The sequence below is a fragment of the Coturnix japonica genome, chromosome 2, assembly GCF_001577835.2.
Source record: "Coturnix japonica isolate 7356 chromosome 2, Coturnix japonica 2.1, whole genome shotgun sequence".
Lineage (NCBI taxonomy): Eukaryota > Metazoa > Chordata > Aves > Galliformes > Phasianidae > Coturnix > Coturnix japonica.
In genome coordinates this window covers 107,215,254-107,232,586 of record NC_029517.1, presented here as the reverse complement: position 1 = coordinate 107,232,586, position 17,333 = coordinate 107,215,254, and positions in this window count along the sequence as shown.

The following is a 17,333-nucleotide window of genomic DNA, read 5'->3' as shown; positions in this document are numbered from 1 at the left end:
ATGACAAACCCAATTTAGGCAGCCGCATGCAACTCTGAGTATCACCAGAACTGTAGAAACTGTGCTAGAAAAAAGACTTAGCTGCAAGGCATAATAGGGCACAAATGGCCAAAATGTGTTGATGAAGACTGGTGTATAAGAGACAGACTTTTTTCATTCAAGAGCAAAGGTAAGCTTTTCAAAAGACAATTATTTCCACACGTGCACCAGTAATCAATAGGAGATGTCATTCAGCTTTTGAATATGTCATCAAAACATATTGGCACATAGTATAATGAGACTTTCCTGATGGATTCCTAAATAAATGACAAATGTCTTATGGTTTGAGAAATTTTAACCAGTCTTCCTAATGAAGTGACATGTCTCCAATAGCACACTTGGCCCATGAGAAAGAAATGGGATCCACTATTTAACATATATTTGTTTTATTTAATATAACAACAGAAAGAGAGTCCAATATTTTCCCAGTATCTTAGTGATTTACATTTTCACTACAGTTACTACTGGCCCCTAACTGAAGAACAAGATCATTATTTTGGTTTGACTGATTTTAAATAGGTATGTTTAAAATATGTATTTAATAGAAAATTGGCTTTTTCCTTATTTTGTACATCATAAGCCTCTAACTCAGCAAATGCCATAAGCATTTACTTTGAAGTATATTGTTTCACCACTCATGAGTTAAAAATTAAACACACTTACATTTTGTTTTGGCAGAGAGCCTAAATTAAAGCTAATTATAGTTAAATGACTGAATTTAAACTGAGCTAATAAGAGCAGAGACAGACTTTGTCTCTGTTTGCACCCTTAGCTTAAATGCTGACATAGAAATCTAACTTAATTTTGCTCCTAGTTTCTAATTCAAAGGCATCACTCTTTTTTCTCTTCCTTAAATGCTTCAAAAACTTGCAGGCTTCTTTTAATTGAATAATAATTAAAAAAAATAAAAATGGCACTGCCATGTAAAAGGCACTTTTTGATAATTGCTCCTGTCATCAAACACTAACATTACAACACTAGTATTGCACTCAGTGTTGTACAGAGTAATATGAGTCCTGAAGGGACAAATTCTATTTGTAATCAAATCTAACAGGGGCCTGAAGGAAAAGTAATGTTCTGGGATCCCACAGTCAAAGAACATTTGGGTTTTATTTTGTCACAGTTTGATATTTTGCATAACTGGATATTTGGTTCCTGCTGCTCAACCCAGCCTTTTACAGCTTTTCTACCATTAATATTCAAAGTAGCATAACTAAAGTTTATCTCTAATGAAATAGTATATAGAAAGCTGTAACTGTATTCTGACAACAAGGTTTTGACATCTGTAAATGAACACTGGCAGCCTAACAATACATCTACATAAAAAAAAATTCCTTGTTTCAAGATGAATTAACAGTGAAAAGTGCTCGCAAATGAATGCAGTGATATACAGAGACCAGTCATCCAAATTTATCAAATTATGGCCTCAGATGGCAAATGAAAGAAGAGGATTTCAATATGTTATTCCCAAATTAAGAATCCTGTTCTCCCAGCTGAAGACAAAGCAGACAAAAAATGCATTTCACAGAGTTAAAGCTGTTTGTTGGGGAATTCCATATTTGCCCTATAACAAGTGATAATATTGACAACACTCAAACATCCTCTTTCAACTATGAGTAAAAAAGAGTAATGAAAAATCATTTAGTCAAGGATTAATCTCAGATGTTGACTGGTTAAAACTTTACCGATCCTGCAAACCTTTGATGTTTGGTGGTTTTTTTGCTTAAGTATCTGTCCCCTGCTCATCTGCAAATATTCAGCTGGTACAACCTGAACTTCATATTTTCATCACAGACCAGAGAGAATATTTTCATCCCAGATCTGTACCAAATATCTAGCATGAAAATTTTCATTCTAAAATTTCTCTGCAACATGCTTGATATTGAGGGACCTGACAATTTCACAATTAAGTTTAAATGACCTATTTATTACATATTTAATAATGAAAAAAAAATATATTTTTAATGTCAAATCCCATAAAAACCAACCCACAATCAAGATTTCATCATGTTTGGCACTAGACATGTCATTGGAGAGAATATCATCTTCCCAACAGGACTTACAGTCAGTATTAAACATCTAAGTAAAATTCACACATAAAAAGAAACAGGGGGTTGCAGAGAGAGAAACAAATTAAAATAATATGAAATTAACAAAGGTTACTAAGACTTGGCTTGTCACTTTAGAGCCCTTTCTTTGAGCATAGTAGAACTCTTATATTGTAACCTTTACAGCGCAATTTTTTTAGCTAACAATCCTTTACTTATAGAATTTTGTGTTTTTAAAGGAAAAGCAAATAATAAAATCCAACACTTTTTAAATGTATCACTAGTTTATTCAAAATATGAAGAAATAGAAGATCTCTATGGTCCCTTCCAGCTCAAATCATCTATGATTATTTTATTTTTTTTGTTTGTAAGACAGATATCAGAGTTTGACAGCAGAAAATATCCTTGAAGAAAAATATCACAACAGTAAAGACATACAGAATGTCACTAAACAGAACCAAACTGATTTAAGGTCAGCCTTGTGAAGCTCAAGATGATACTCTGGGAGGCAACCTTCTACACCCGGCAACACACATCTTATAGTAGCGAAATACATATTAAGGATTCACACAGTTAATACACTTTGATGTCACTATTTTCCTTGTCTGATAGTTCTGCCAAGAACATGCTGTAGATTATGACAAAGCTGTCCCTGTTTTCCAGCTGTGGATGTCCCATCCCCAGAGACATTAAAGGCCAGAATGGATGTAGCCCTCGGCTGTCTCATCTAGTGGGTAGCAACACTCCCCATGGCAGTTGGGATTGGAACCAGATGATCTTTAATGTCCCTTCCAACCCAAACCATTCTGTTTCTCTGATTCTATGACTATTCTCTTTGGTCTACTGAGAATGGGGTTTTGCTCATCTCTAAGTTTATTCTCAAGTTTAAGCTGCTCATTCTGTCCATAAAAATGGCATCTGTTCCAACAGCATGATTTCATATTTTCCACCCCTGCCTGTCTTCTCTGGCAGCTGAAGTTACTACCTTCACTGCTAACTACTACTAACTGCTTCACTTCTACTACTTTAAATTCAGGTATTGAAAACCATATGATCAGCTACAGCCTATGTATATGGATGTGATGTTAACAGCAAGCTTCAGAATTTAATAATATATTTTTATTTAACATCTTTTTAATATTCTTTTGCACTATGCATGATAGAAGAAAGCAAAGAGAATAGAAGAAATATTTTTTCCCTCTGTTCGACAGAAGCTATTTAAAAAAGTAGAAACACAGGACTGAGTAAGAAGGCATTCCTGTTTATGTAGACTCTTGACAGTAAACACTTTGCAAATAGCTTGGCTGGTTCTGGTTACTGTATTCATAAAGGATATTGTACTCACATGCATTTTCCAGGGGCATCAATGAATGAAGTTCTAAGTAGCATCTGCCAGGCTCACTGGGCTAACATTCCAAGAATTCTTTATACATAAGAATTCTCCAAACCATTTCAAAATTCTTCCACATTTTTAAAGCTACTATATTGAATGTTTAGGCTTAAAGCTGTAGGTTTAGTTGTTTGTTTTGGTTTTTGTTTTTTCAAATGAAACCTGTGTGCATTAAAAGAAAAGTCTCACCAGATGTTCTCTTTCTTCCCCCTTTCTTGTCTTCTTTCTCTTTTTTTTTCCATTCCCCTTCCTTTTAATTTTCTTGTTATGCAGCTAAAAAAAAATAGAATAATTAATTAATACCTTTCCCATACTAAGTTAATCCTTACATAAGGAGAAAGTAAAAGTGCCTATTAAAAGAAAAGGCAATCCATAAAGGTAAATCCCAGAATCAGGATGAAAGAGAAAACCTAGACAGCCTAAATCATAAAAAAGCAATTTTAAACATGAATGCCAATGTCATTATTAAAGCCAGTAAATAACATTTTAATAAATCATATGATTTTCTACCACAGTTTCTTACATTTTCTATGACAGACGGCTGAAACCAGGCTAAAAAATCTCTCCATGATTCTGAAAGAATGCAACAATATAAACACACATCAGAATTTTCCAACCCCAAATAAAATAAAAATAAATACACGCATATGTGCACACATGTAAAAATCAAATACCTAAACACCTTTTGTTACATACTCTAGCTGTATTAGAAATCTTTCTATCCTGTTTTACCAACTTAGATCTCAAGCTAGTCATGACAAGCACTGCCTCACCATCAGCTTCAGCAGCATCATTGTCACAGTGTTGCTGCAATATCTTATGTTCTGATTAGATCTAGTACAATTAACTAAGAGTGGAACCAAAACTGCAATTCAGCTAAGTCTGTCTTTGATCTGAGGTCTATTCCAAGAGAAAAGGGGAATAAACTACCTCAATGCAAGATATGATAGCTTTCTTTCAACTTATATAGCATATAATTATACAGCATGCGTTAAATTCAGCACAAACTACAGCAAAGATGCGCATTTAATATTTAGGGACCTGTGAAAAGATTTCATTCTTTTCCTACTGTTATTCCAGGGTCATTGCATTTATCCAGAAAACTGAAGCTGATTTTTTTTTTTTCTTATTTCTTTTCTCTCTTTTTCTTTTTTGTTTTTTGTTCTCATCAACTGGAAGCATTTAAATTTTTTTCCAGTACTGTGTTCTGTAAAACAGCATTTTGGAACCTGAGTTGAAACAATGCCCATCCCATGAATCCAAAGAAGCAGATGAAAGCAGAGGGCCTGGACTCACACTATAGCTACAGTTTACTATGAACAAACTACTCAGTCTCCTACAGTCATAGAATCACTGGAGTTGGAGGGGACCTTCAAAGATCATCTAGTCCAACTCCTCTGCAATGAACAGGAACACCTACAGTTCGATCAGTCTGCTCAGAGTTCTGTTCAACCTGACCTTGAATAACATCCAGCGCTTCTCTGGGCAACCTCACTACCCCTACTGTAAAAACATTTTTCTTATATCCAACCAATGACAAAATCATTGATAAAGTATCTTGGCACTACATGTGTATAGGGATAAATACATTCTCAAGTAACCTGTATAACATCGTTTGTGGAAAAAAGCACCTAAAGATCTGTTTTTTGGCACACTTAGAACCAACAGCTCTTGCATCTTACACTAGTCAGCTTGAATTTATTTCCTCTTGCAGATACATAAGACTGTGATTCTGTCCTAGTAGAGCTCAAGATTAAACAATAATAATAATTGATAACAAACCCTGCAATTGCAGGCATCAGCTGAGTGCAGCTTCTTTCTCCCAGCCAGGAGTCTGTTCATGTGCATTCAAGGCCAGCTCTGATACAGTGCAACAGCCAGCAGATGTGTACAAGAAAGAGTTATGAGAATTCACAGAATCATTGGTATCATCACAGTCATCTAGGGCCTGGGAGATGCTTTTAGGTGCAGGATCCTAACACTGATTCCTTAAGCTATGTTGCAGTTATACATGCACACAGATGTCTATCTTGATTACTTGGGTTAGATTTGTACTCTGAAGCTTGACTCCACTGTGTTTCTCCATGGTATCTTCCTGGGTTTTGGCTACCATGATGAGATAAGTAAGTCTCTGCAAAAAAGTTCATCTCACAAAGGAACCCAGTCTGGGTTTTTCCTTCCCATTGCAGTTCTTCAGGATGTCCAGTTTTTCAGTGAATGAAGTTTGGGTACACAGTCATCTACCAGAGTTACAATATCATGTAATGGACACAGTTCATTTGTGCATAAAATTTCCAGCTTCGTAAGATAAGATATTAAGGCCACATTTTTGTGGGAGGCCTCTTTTTATGCTATTACTGACTGTGAAATTAGGTTATAAAATAGGAGCAGAATTCCATCTTATTAGAAGCAATGCAACATTTTTTACCCTGAAAGAATCACAGTTGTGTTTGGGTGAATCTTTGAGCGACATATCAGTTATTTTGTGGTTGCAAGTGAAAATTTTCTTGAGCTTATTGTTGAATGAGAAATAGTAGAAAATTTTAATGCAGAAAATGCTGCTATAATTATATGAGATACAATTTAGATATAATTTAGAGCCAGTTCTTTCATCTGCTTGGACTAATGTTGATCCTATTTCAACTGTGTTTAAATGTTTGGAAGGGGGTAAAAAATATTCTGACAATAATCAGAACAATATACAATCACACAAGCCTGTGGAAAAAGAATTCTCTGACAAACCTCTCATTTCATCAAATAAAGAAAATAAGGAAAGACAGTTGCAAAAGAAAGATTGAAAATGGTGCCTGTATAATTTTTGCCCTACTAAGCAATACATTCAGAAAAGATTCAGGAAAAATAAAAAAGGTCAGGAAAAAAAATACACCTGAATTGATGCTTAGTTCCAATAATGGAATTTCAAGACTTGTAGTGATGCCATAGGTTACCACAAACTGAAAGTATCAAGATGGAGGAAATGTTTACATTGGAAAAGAAGAAAATGTGTTCTCCCACTATGTGGACTGAAGGGTATTTTTGCAAAATGCCCAGCTCAAGCTATGCTGAATAAGTCAATCTGGCCATATGAACTCCCCCACCAGGTTCCTAGGTTCCTGCTCTTATGTACCTGAGATTTAGGGTGGTAAAAGGGAAGAGTGGTTGGGGAGCTTTCCTACACTACTTTTTTTCCCCTCCTTTTCTCATAGAGTGTCTGGAAATGTATCTGTTTTAATACAACTGTGAAGCAAGCAAAAGGAAGTTGACAGCATGTGCTGTGATCAGTGCTGATATAACCCTGCCCCAGCTCTGGACATCAGATCAGAATGACCGAGCCTGAGGTTCTCCAGTTGTGATTCTCTTAGACATACCTTAGGCAGAAGCTGCATTTTCTGTCTTGTTTCTCTTTTCTGACCCCTGCTTTGAACATTCTTGAACACCTGATCCAAAGAGGATCAGATTGAGTAGCAACAGAAAAGCTAGGAACTACAAAACAGCTCAACTGTTTTCTCTTTTTATCCCAGAAGAACTGTTATTACTATTACCAAAAGACAGTCAGATAAGAGAATTTCCCTATAAGAATCCCTTGATGCTAAAGGGGAAAGAGAAAATATTTAATGCCACATTTTTTACTCTGTATTTACTCTCCATTTCAAGTGACTTAGCCACTTTTCCTTTTTCAGGCTCTGTAATCAAAGGATAGATTTGGAATGCTGGTTATTACAATGGGAGTTTGCCAGCAATAACTTGAAACCAAGATCATGCTTCATTGTTTATGTTGTAACTGTGAGCAAATTATACTGACATCTTTTGTTGGGCACAGGATAGGTTATGTTCAACACAGCACCTCATATAATTTAGTAAAACTAGTTTGTGCTTTCTATAGTTTAATAGAAGAGTTCATCCTGGACTGTGCATAGCCCCACTTAGTTTTTATTGTTTGCATTCTGGAAGCTTTCCCTGCTATATAGATACCTCAGAGACTTGCTGGGGAAAGTGTCAGCTAAAGCACTTCAGTCACTTCCAAGAACAAGACTTCCAAGAATTTTGATTAAAAAGCTCAGAAGTGAGGAGTGTGATACTGGGGCTGTCTGGGCGAGAACACATAGGGCACAGGTCCTATACAAAGAGTAGTAAGCAATTACATAATGCATCATAATGTAAATTCACTCATAAAGAGACTGAAATAAGGAGGCAAAAGAAACTTGAAACACTTTAACTTATTTATAAGTATTTGACATGCAACATTAATACTGTTGTTTTAGTCTGGTGTTTTGGTGCATACCAATTTCTAAGACACTACCAATATAGAAAGAATCTGAAGATTGCCAGTGTAGTTGCAAGTAACAACAGCAAGTCAATATTTCTGACTCACTTTTTCCAGAATAAGAGGTCACTCATGGATACAACTTTAAATAAAACAGAAGATGAGGCTTTAGTTTTTGCATGTCTAGCAAAAATATTGTGAAAACTATTCGTAAATGGTGTCCTTACTTAAGTAAACTTTTGTCAGATCTAGGCAATTTGGCGTGCTTTTTGTTTATAAACTTGAACCTTGAAAAGCTTCCTCTGTTTTTGCAATTACACGGTGAAATAAAAAGAGGATTTCTTTTTCCAGAGTATTGCCTTTCTCATTTGTCTCCAAATATATTACACTATAGACAACAAAAAGGCACAATACTTTTATTTTTGAAAACAAATGACAACTAAGTCCCCATGAGACTATGAACTTCTTCAATTTCCAGTCATGGCAGGGAGCTTAGCACCTCAAAGAATCAAGCAAAAGAAAGTCACGGCATTCATTTTCACTATGAACAGAGTAATTTCTTTATTTCACTTACAATACACTCAGTTATTCAAGACAGAGAGGTGAAGGCTATTTTCTAATACAGGAGATAATTTCTTTAAGGAAATTATATTCAAAATGGAAATTTTCAGTGTAAGACAGAGTTGAAAAAAGTGTGGCAGTATTTCATGACAAGAGTAATAATGCAAATCCATTTTCTATCCAACCGTGGATAGACCTGATGACTTCTATGTACAACAAATTTTCTAGTTTCAAGATTTTAATAATGAAAATCACTCTCACAGAGTCAACATGCTTAATATTCATCTCCACTGAAGGAGTGAAAGAAATTAAAATATTATTAAGTATTTTTTTCCAATAACCAGGTTTATTAATTTATAAGTTTTGGCAGAGAGCAGAATTAAGAATACCAAGGTAATTAGTGACTTCATGATCATTTACGTGACCACTTTGACCACTTGATTCTTACTGTATCAAATATTTCAGTATTTTCAACACAGAATAAAGAACAGTGAATTTATTTCTGCATATGCAGCTTGGATATTACATCTAATAGAAATCTGCAAAAATTACAGCCCAGTGTAGCTAAGTTAAACCTCTTTGTCTATTAGAAAAGAAGTTACAAAGGAAGGCTGATAAAGGTATTTTCACTTTTCCTGAACCTTGTGTGTATTTTACTGTCAAAATATAGAATTCCCCTTCCTGTTGAGTCAACAGCAGCAAGTATTCTTTGAGATGGGCCTTCATGAACTGGGTCTGATGTACAGGCCATGCTACAGCACAGAACCTGTTTGATTTGACTGTGAATTTATTACATGTTGTGCTACTCTTTTATCCCTTCTCTTATTTGAGATTGAAGACGGCTGGATGCTGAGGGCAACTTGGTCACCAAGGATCAAGATAAGGCTGAGGTACTTAATGCTGTCTTTGCCTCAGTCTTTAATAGTAAAACTTGTTAGTCTCTGGGAACACAGCCCCCTGCACTGGTAGATGGGGAGGGGGAACAAAATAAGCCCTGCATGATCCATGATGAGATAGTTTTGGACCTGCTCCAAAAGCTGGATGCTTACAAGTCCATGGGGCTGGATGGATTGCACCCTAGAATGCTGAGGGAGTTGGCAGATGTGGTTGCCAAACCACTCTCCATCATTTTTCAGCAGTCCTGGCTGACCAGGGATATCCCAGCGGATTGGAGGCTGGCAAATGTGATGCCCATCTTCAAAAGGGGCCAGAAAGATGATCCTGGTAGCTACAGGCCCATCAGTCTCACCTTGATGTCCAGGAAGGTTATGGAACAAATAATCTCGGGAACCATCATGGACCAATTAAAGGTCAGCCAGGGGATCAGGCCTAGTCAGCATGGGTTTATGATCCTGTCTGACAAACCTGATTTCATTCTATGACAAGGTGACCCGCTTGATGGATGAAGGTAAGGCTTTTGATGTGGTCTACCTGGACTTCAGTAAAGTCTTTGACACTGTAACATTCTTGTGGATAAGCTGGCTTCCCATGGGCTGGGTGGGCGTATGCTCCACTGGTTGAAGTACTGGCTAGATGGCTGGGCCCAAAGAGTTGTGGTCAGTGGAGTAGAATCCAATTGGCAGCTGGTCATGAGTGGCATTCCCCAGGGCTCAGTGCTGGGACCGCTTCTGTTTAACATCTTCATTGATGATCTTGATGAGGGGATTGAGTGCACCCTCAGTAAGTTTGCAGACACCAAGTTGGGAGGGAGTGTTGATCTGCCAGAGAGAAGAAGGGCACAACAGTGGGACCTGGATGGACTGCATTGATGGGCCAAGCTTAACAGCATGAGTTTCAATAAGGCCAAGTGTCCCTATGAGGAGAGGCTGAGGGAGCTGCGGCTATTTAATCTGGGGAAGAGGAGGATGAGGGGAGACCTTACTGATCTTTACCCGTATCTGAAAGGTGCTTACAATGAGAGCGGGGCATCTCTTCTCGTTGGTGACAGGTGACAGGATGAGAGGAAATGGCCTCAAGTTGCACCAAGGTAAGTTTAGGTTGGACATTAGGAAACGCTTCTTTACAGAAAGGGTAGTTAAACACTGGAACAGGTTTCACAGGGAGGTGGTTGAGTCACTATCCCTGGATGTGTTTTAAATGTGGTGGATATGGTTAGATTTGTATGTTTTGCTTGTTGTTGGACTTGATGATCTTTAAGGTCTTTNGAGAGGAAATGGCCTCAAGTTGCACCAAGGTAAGTTTAGGTTGGACATTAGGAAACGCTTCTTTACAGAAAGGGTAGTTAAACACTGGAACAGGTGTTTTAGAGCCATTTGGATGTGGTGCTCAGGGATATGACTTAGCAGAGGGTTGTTAGAGTTAGAGTATTATGGTTAGGCTGAAGATGGACTTGATGATCTTTGAGGACTTTTCCAACCTGAGTAGTTCTATGATTCTATGATATCAAAGATAAGCAGCCATTTCCAGTCATCAAAGAAATGAGTCAACAAAAAAGGACATGTTGATGGCTCTAGCTTACAAGTCAAGATGAAAAACTGTAAGACACTCAAGAGAACCAAAGTTAGGAGTTCCTATGAAATCTATGAATTGAAGAAGTTATGGCCAAATGAACATAGGGTGATGAAAGACCAAGAGCCAAATGCAATAAAAAACTGTCAGTAACATAAGAAATTGTGAAATGAGTAAAATGAAAAACAGAAAAAAGTATAGCTACTATGGTTTTCAGTGATCTTAATTCAGAGTGCTACTGAAAGAAGGAAGTGTTTGCTGTAACTTCAGCCTAATATTTTTCTGAAGTACATTTGTTTTTAGACTGCTAGGATGCTTGATGGACACTTTGGATCACTCTGCTATCAGCTGCTCGCAGAATTCATATTACAGATACAATCAATACAACATCTAATTTCAAATTATATATTCATACCAAATCTAAATACCACTATCCATGTAATGTTTTTTTTGCTACACTGAGCTGTTTGTTATTCCATAAATACTGTTGCTCAACTCCTATCTAAAAGCTACTCTGACAGCAGACTTTAGGAAACTATACAGCTCGCTACATAAGGTAGCTACATCCTTTGAGATATTCTGTCTATCACACTTGGCCTTCACCTTTGTTTGGAAAAGGGTACAGCTTTCCAGTTGGTCCCATATTGTATAAGCAGGTGACATTTTGATGTCTGATATACTTCAGAGAATCACAAATGTTATGTGGATAACTCAATCTAGCCCTATTTGTCTCCTAAAAACATATTTAAATGTTTGCTATTAGTGATTTGTTTTTCTTTCAGCCACTTCTTTTCCTTTATTTTGACAGAAATTCTATATTATGCCTTCCCATTAGAACTGCCTTTTCTTCAACTTTTTCCTTATTCTAGATCTCCACAGCAACCAGTTGAAATTAATCCAAATCACTGACCCAAATCATACAGTCAGAGAGTGTCTCTCTTTAGGTACCATTAAAATGCTAAGCTAGATCTTGAATAAGGCCTTTAAGAGTAGACTTAGGTTCTTAACCTTCCTCACACAATACAATGCAAACTAGGACATGAATCTATAGGCTGTTCTCACTCCGTCTGGTGCAGTAAGGTTTAAGAACTGCCTAAAGCATAAAACATATCAAATAGGTAGAGCACAGCAAAATATCATGGCACTCTCTGATAACTGAGAAACCAGTAAATCTATGGCATTTTAAATACTGATTTGGAAAAGACAATTTTATAGCAAACATTTTGTTCAAAGGAAAATATGAATTTCTGTATCAGAACAGGATTTTTTCTTTTAGAAGTAAAAATTTATTCATTTATTCATCCATTTAAACAATATAAGCCTAGAAAGATTTTCATAATTTTATGTATGTTTTAAGGGAAGACTGATTGACTTCCAGAATGACAGCACATGGATTTTGTTAGCTACCTATCATTATTTTCCTCTGCTAGCGTCAGTAAGTCATCTGGCAGACTGACAGGAAGTAACAGTCTTAAATGTAAAGTGAAAGTAAATGGGAACAATATCTTCAGTTGATGAAGGAAATTAAGATATTTCAAAGAGTATTTTCAATCCAGTGTCCCACAGCTATCTGAATTAATGTGTATTTAGGTTTGATTACCGAGGACTGTATTTAAGAGGTGGTTTCAAGGCACTTGGCTAGAAAGCTATTCCAGATGTTGTCAGTTACATAGAGAGTTGTATTTAATAAGCATTTTCCATTTCAGTGTGTGCTAAACTGCTGCTTTATTTTATCCTCTTATTATGTCAAAAGGACCCAATAGCAACAAGTAGAGACAATGGAAATAAAAACAAATGATAAAGTCAAACAAACATTCAAAACAGTCTTTAAATTTATTATGGCAACTTCATCCATTCAGTCAACAAGTCATAAAACCTAATGGAGCAGACCTTCAAAAGTGCACAGTTATACCACCATCACAGATGCACAAATTTATAAAAGCTGATAGACAATATTCTCTTTGTGTTTGTAAAGGATATTAATGTGCATAAATATCCATTCTTACAGTCCAGGATATATGTAGATCTCACAATGAAGTTACTGGGTACTACACACAGAAAGCATACAGGCTATCAATGCTTAGTTTTGAAGGCAGTGTAGGCCCCTGTGAAGTCAAAAATTATGCAGGGTACTGGATCCAGTATATGTTTTTAATTGAACAGCAGGAGCTAACAAGTGGATCAGGGGAAAATATCAGGACTGAGGATCTACTGACATAATATGGTCTTGCCTGAAGAATGGGAAAAGGGAAGAATTATAGAGACCACACCAAGAGTAAAACAAAGCTCATGCCTGTACCCTAATGCATGTAGCACGGGGAAAATGTGGCCTTCTATGATGGAGTGACGGCGTTGGTGGATGAAGGGAAGGCGACCGATGTCATTTACCTGGACCTGAGCAAGGCCTTTGACATGGTCCCCCATCACATCCTCATCTCCAAATTGGAGGGAGGTGGATTTGATGGGTGGACAACTAGATGGATAAGCATTTGTGAACAGCGCAGACAGAGGGTGGTGGTCAAATGGCTCTTATGTCCAGGTGGAGGCCGGTAACGAGCCGGCGTCCCTCAAGGGTCTGTTCTTGGGACGGTGCTCTTTAACATCTTTATTAATGACATCGATGAGGGAATGGAGTGCACCCTCAGCAAGTTTGCTGACGACACCAAGCTGAGTGGTCAGTAGATACGGTGGAGGGAACGGATGCATTCAGAGGGACCTTGACAGGCTGGAAACCTGGGCTCGGGTGAACCTATGAGGTTTCAACACGGCAAAGTTGCAAGGTTTTGCACTTGGCGGAAGAAACCTCAGGCACCTGTACAGGCTGGGAGGAGTTGTCCTTGAGAGCGCTCGGCTGAAAAAGACCTAGGGGTCCTGATAGATGAGAAACTTAACATGAGCCAGCAGTGCGCTCTGGCAGCCCGGAAAGCAAATGGATCTGGGCTCCATCAGGAGAGGTGCGTCAGCAGGGATAGGGAGGTGATCGTCCCTCTCTACTTCTGCTCTTGTGAGGCCCATCTGGAGTACTGTGTCCAGGTGTGGAGCCCTCAGTACAAAAAAGATATGGAGATTTTGGAAAGGGTCCAGAGAGGCCACAAAGATGATCAGGGGGCTGGAGCACCTGCCTATGAGGACAGGCTGAGGGAGTTGGTTTGTTCAGCCTGGAGAAGAGAAGGTTGCGAGTGACCTCATTGCAGCCTTTCAGTACCTGAAGGAACTTACTCCCAGGAGGGGAGTAAACTCTTCGAAAGGGCTGATAATAGCAGGACTAGGGGAAATGGTTTTAAGTTGAAGGAGGGAAGATTTTAGGTTGGATGTTAGGGGAAAGTTCTTTACTAGAAGGGTGGTTAGGTCCTGGAACAGGCTTGCCAGTGAGGTTGTGGATGCCCCGTCCTTGGAGGTGTTTCAGACCAGGTTGGACAGGGCCCTGGGCAAACCTGATCTAGTAAATGTGTATGTTTGGTGCCCTGCTAGGCAGGGGGGTTGGAACTACATGATCCTTGAGGTCCCTTCCAACCCGGGTAATTCTGTGATTCTGTGATTCTGTGAAAAAAAAAAAAAACAGCAGGAAGAATTAGGCATCTCTGTGCAGCCAGAGGGCTTTGATCTCACTTCAGTTACATAGACATGGTGGGATAGCTCATACAACTGGAATGTTGTCATTAATGGCTACATGCTATTTAGAAAAGACAGGCCTGAAAGGCAAGGTGGTAGAGTTGCCCGTCATGGTGAACAAGTGGGTCAAGAACTTGGATAAGCATTAGAGACTCAGACAGACTAACAGGAGTGATACTGTGGTGGGTGTTTGCAGCTGGCCACCTGATCAGGAGTAGAAAGTAGATTAGGTCTTTTACAGACAACTGGAAGTAGCCTTATAATCACAGGCCCTGGTTATCCTGTGGGTTTTCAGTCATTCTAACATCTGCTGGAGGAACAACACAGTAAGGTGCAAACAATCCAGGAGGTTCCTGGAAAGCACTGATGATAGCATTTCTGATGCAGGTGATAGAGAAGCCAATGAGTGTGCATTAGTAAAGAACAAGGAAGTAGTATTTGGTATTCTGAAGCCTGGGGTCAGCCTTGGCTACAGTGACCATGAGATCATCTGAGAAGGACTCAGGGCAGTGACTAAGCTCACAGCCCTAGAATTCAGGAGCACTAAGCTTGGCCTCTTCAGGGACCTTCTTGAAAGAATCTCACAGTAAGGAGTCCTAGAAGGAAGAGATGTCCAAGAGAGCTGGATAATACTAAAAATGACTTTTTTCAGGCTCAAGAACAATACATCACTCTGGGTGGAAAAAATCAAGCAAAGGTAGTGGGATACCTGCATGGACTTTCTTACTGTGAGCATGGATGATCAGTGGGTCAGGTTGCCCAGAGAGACTGGAGGTATTAAGAAAAGCCATCTGGACATAGTCCTGGGCAATATGTTCTAGGGGATTCTACTTGTCCAAGGGGATTGAATTAGTGACTGCCAGAAGTTCCTTCCAACTATTCTGTGATTCTTTGTTTCTGTGATTCTCTGAAGAGGTTAACAAGCCCTAACAGACAGGGAAAAGGAGAAATAAATGCAAATTTAGAGGAAACTGAGAAATGTGATCATACAATAGCCACAAGTAAATGTACCGTGTAAAGAAAGCTAGAGTGAAATAACAGAGCTGAAATAAACTCCAAGAGTAAGATTTAATTTTGGAGTAAAATGAAATCTTTTTTTGGAGGTCATTTTAAGGTTTCTGAATGTGGTTTCACTCTCCTCCTTGTTATTCTGCACTACCCTGGGTCATGAACCTATTGAGTGTTGTGTTAACTCAGAGTTAGAGATGCCTAATACTTAGTTTCAAAGTGCTCTCCACCTGACTATATCAGATCTCTAGAAGTGCTTTGAACTCTGCTCTTTTTGTCCATCAAACTCTGCTCTTGCGTACTTGTATCACATAGTGAAATCTGAATTCATGATGATTATTTGATTCTTTTGCTATAAATCCCAGCAGTTCTTAATCTTCTGAAACAAGGAATCTTTGCAGTATTGCCAGTACAAATCCTTTACTAGCAAGTACCTAAATATTTTTCAAAGCTCTCATAAATTCACCATGAGGGCCAGAACTCATTGTATTCCTGCTGCCTTTGATGCTTCCCACCCATGTTTTTGTGACACTGGAATCATATAAAGTAGATCTACAAGAGGACTCAGGAGGTCATACAATCTATTCCATTGATCGCCTATCTTGCTTTGATGTCCAACTCAGAAAACTATAGTAAAATCAGCCCCCCTGTAGGCACATGAAAAGGGTTGGCCTATAAACACTTTAAGGAAAAGGTAGGCAGTGAATCTTCTCAGACTGCTTAGGATCTGAGAAAGTTTCACTGAAGAGTAAGACATTCACATTTTCACATTTGCCCACTGGCAAGAGCCTACTGGTGAAGGACTCCAATGCAGTAGGGAAAAAAAAAAAAAAAAAAAAAAGAGTTTGCCTGTGAAGATCCTGCCTTTTTATAAGATAGCTGGACAATCTGCCTGCTCTATCCTGCAAACTGATACAGCTGAAGGGAAAGAAGGTCTTATCATAAGACAACATGTAGCTCTTGAAAATATCCTGAAGAGAGAATGATTTACTGGAACCTAGAGTGGGAACCTCCTGACAATTTCTTACTCCACCAATTCCCTTTCTTGCATTTCTCCTCAGCATGAAGGGATTTGGCTTGAAGTACTTTGCCATCTGAATTACAAACTGCTAATCCTAGCCGTGAAAAGAATCTTTAAAAGTCTCTTCAAATAAATACTTCTTGTAAAGTCTTGTAACCATATCATTACACTTTCTAGTTATTGACAGTCAAATTCTTTAACAATTTTAGGCTTTCATGCAAAATGAAATATTTTAAAGCTCACTTTTAATCATTCATAATCATGATGTTCTTAAACTTTTTCTTTCATTATTCCTCAATCACTCTTTGTGTAGTTATTCTCAGTTCCTCCTGAACTTGCCGGTTATTTGCACTGAAATCAAACACACAAATTTATCTGTACACTCATAGCATTCAAGTGCTACATTCTGAAAATAATTCTTCTTTGAGTTTTGTTTTAGATGAAAGAGCACTTCTTTTTTTATAAGCATATTGTTTTCATAATAAGCAGCATAGCTTTGAATTCTGAATGCTACTTTTCATAGAACAAGTTTGATGGAGAAAAAAATATATTTTTTACATCTGCAGTTTCTTTCAGCACTCATTCACTTTACCAGAAGGTAACCTACTACAGAGTTCATTTAAACATTCCACTCTCACAGTCAAGTACCTCTAATGCAAAAACAATGGTTAAAAAATAAATAAATAAATAAATAAATAATAATAAAAAAATAATTGTGAAATGAAATTCTAAGTAGTTCTATCTAGCGTGGTGCTCCTTTTGTACCAGTTTGAATCTTTTTCTAGTCTGCTTGCTTTTTTCCTTCAGACTCCCTCACCTTCTCTTCCTACTCCTAAGAATCTCAAATTTAGGAGGATTTAAGTATACCAACACAATACATCATGTGCATTGTGTTTAGAGGATATAATATGAGCATTTCAT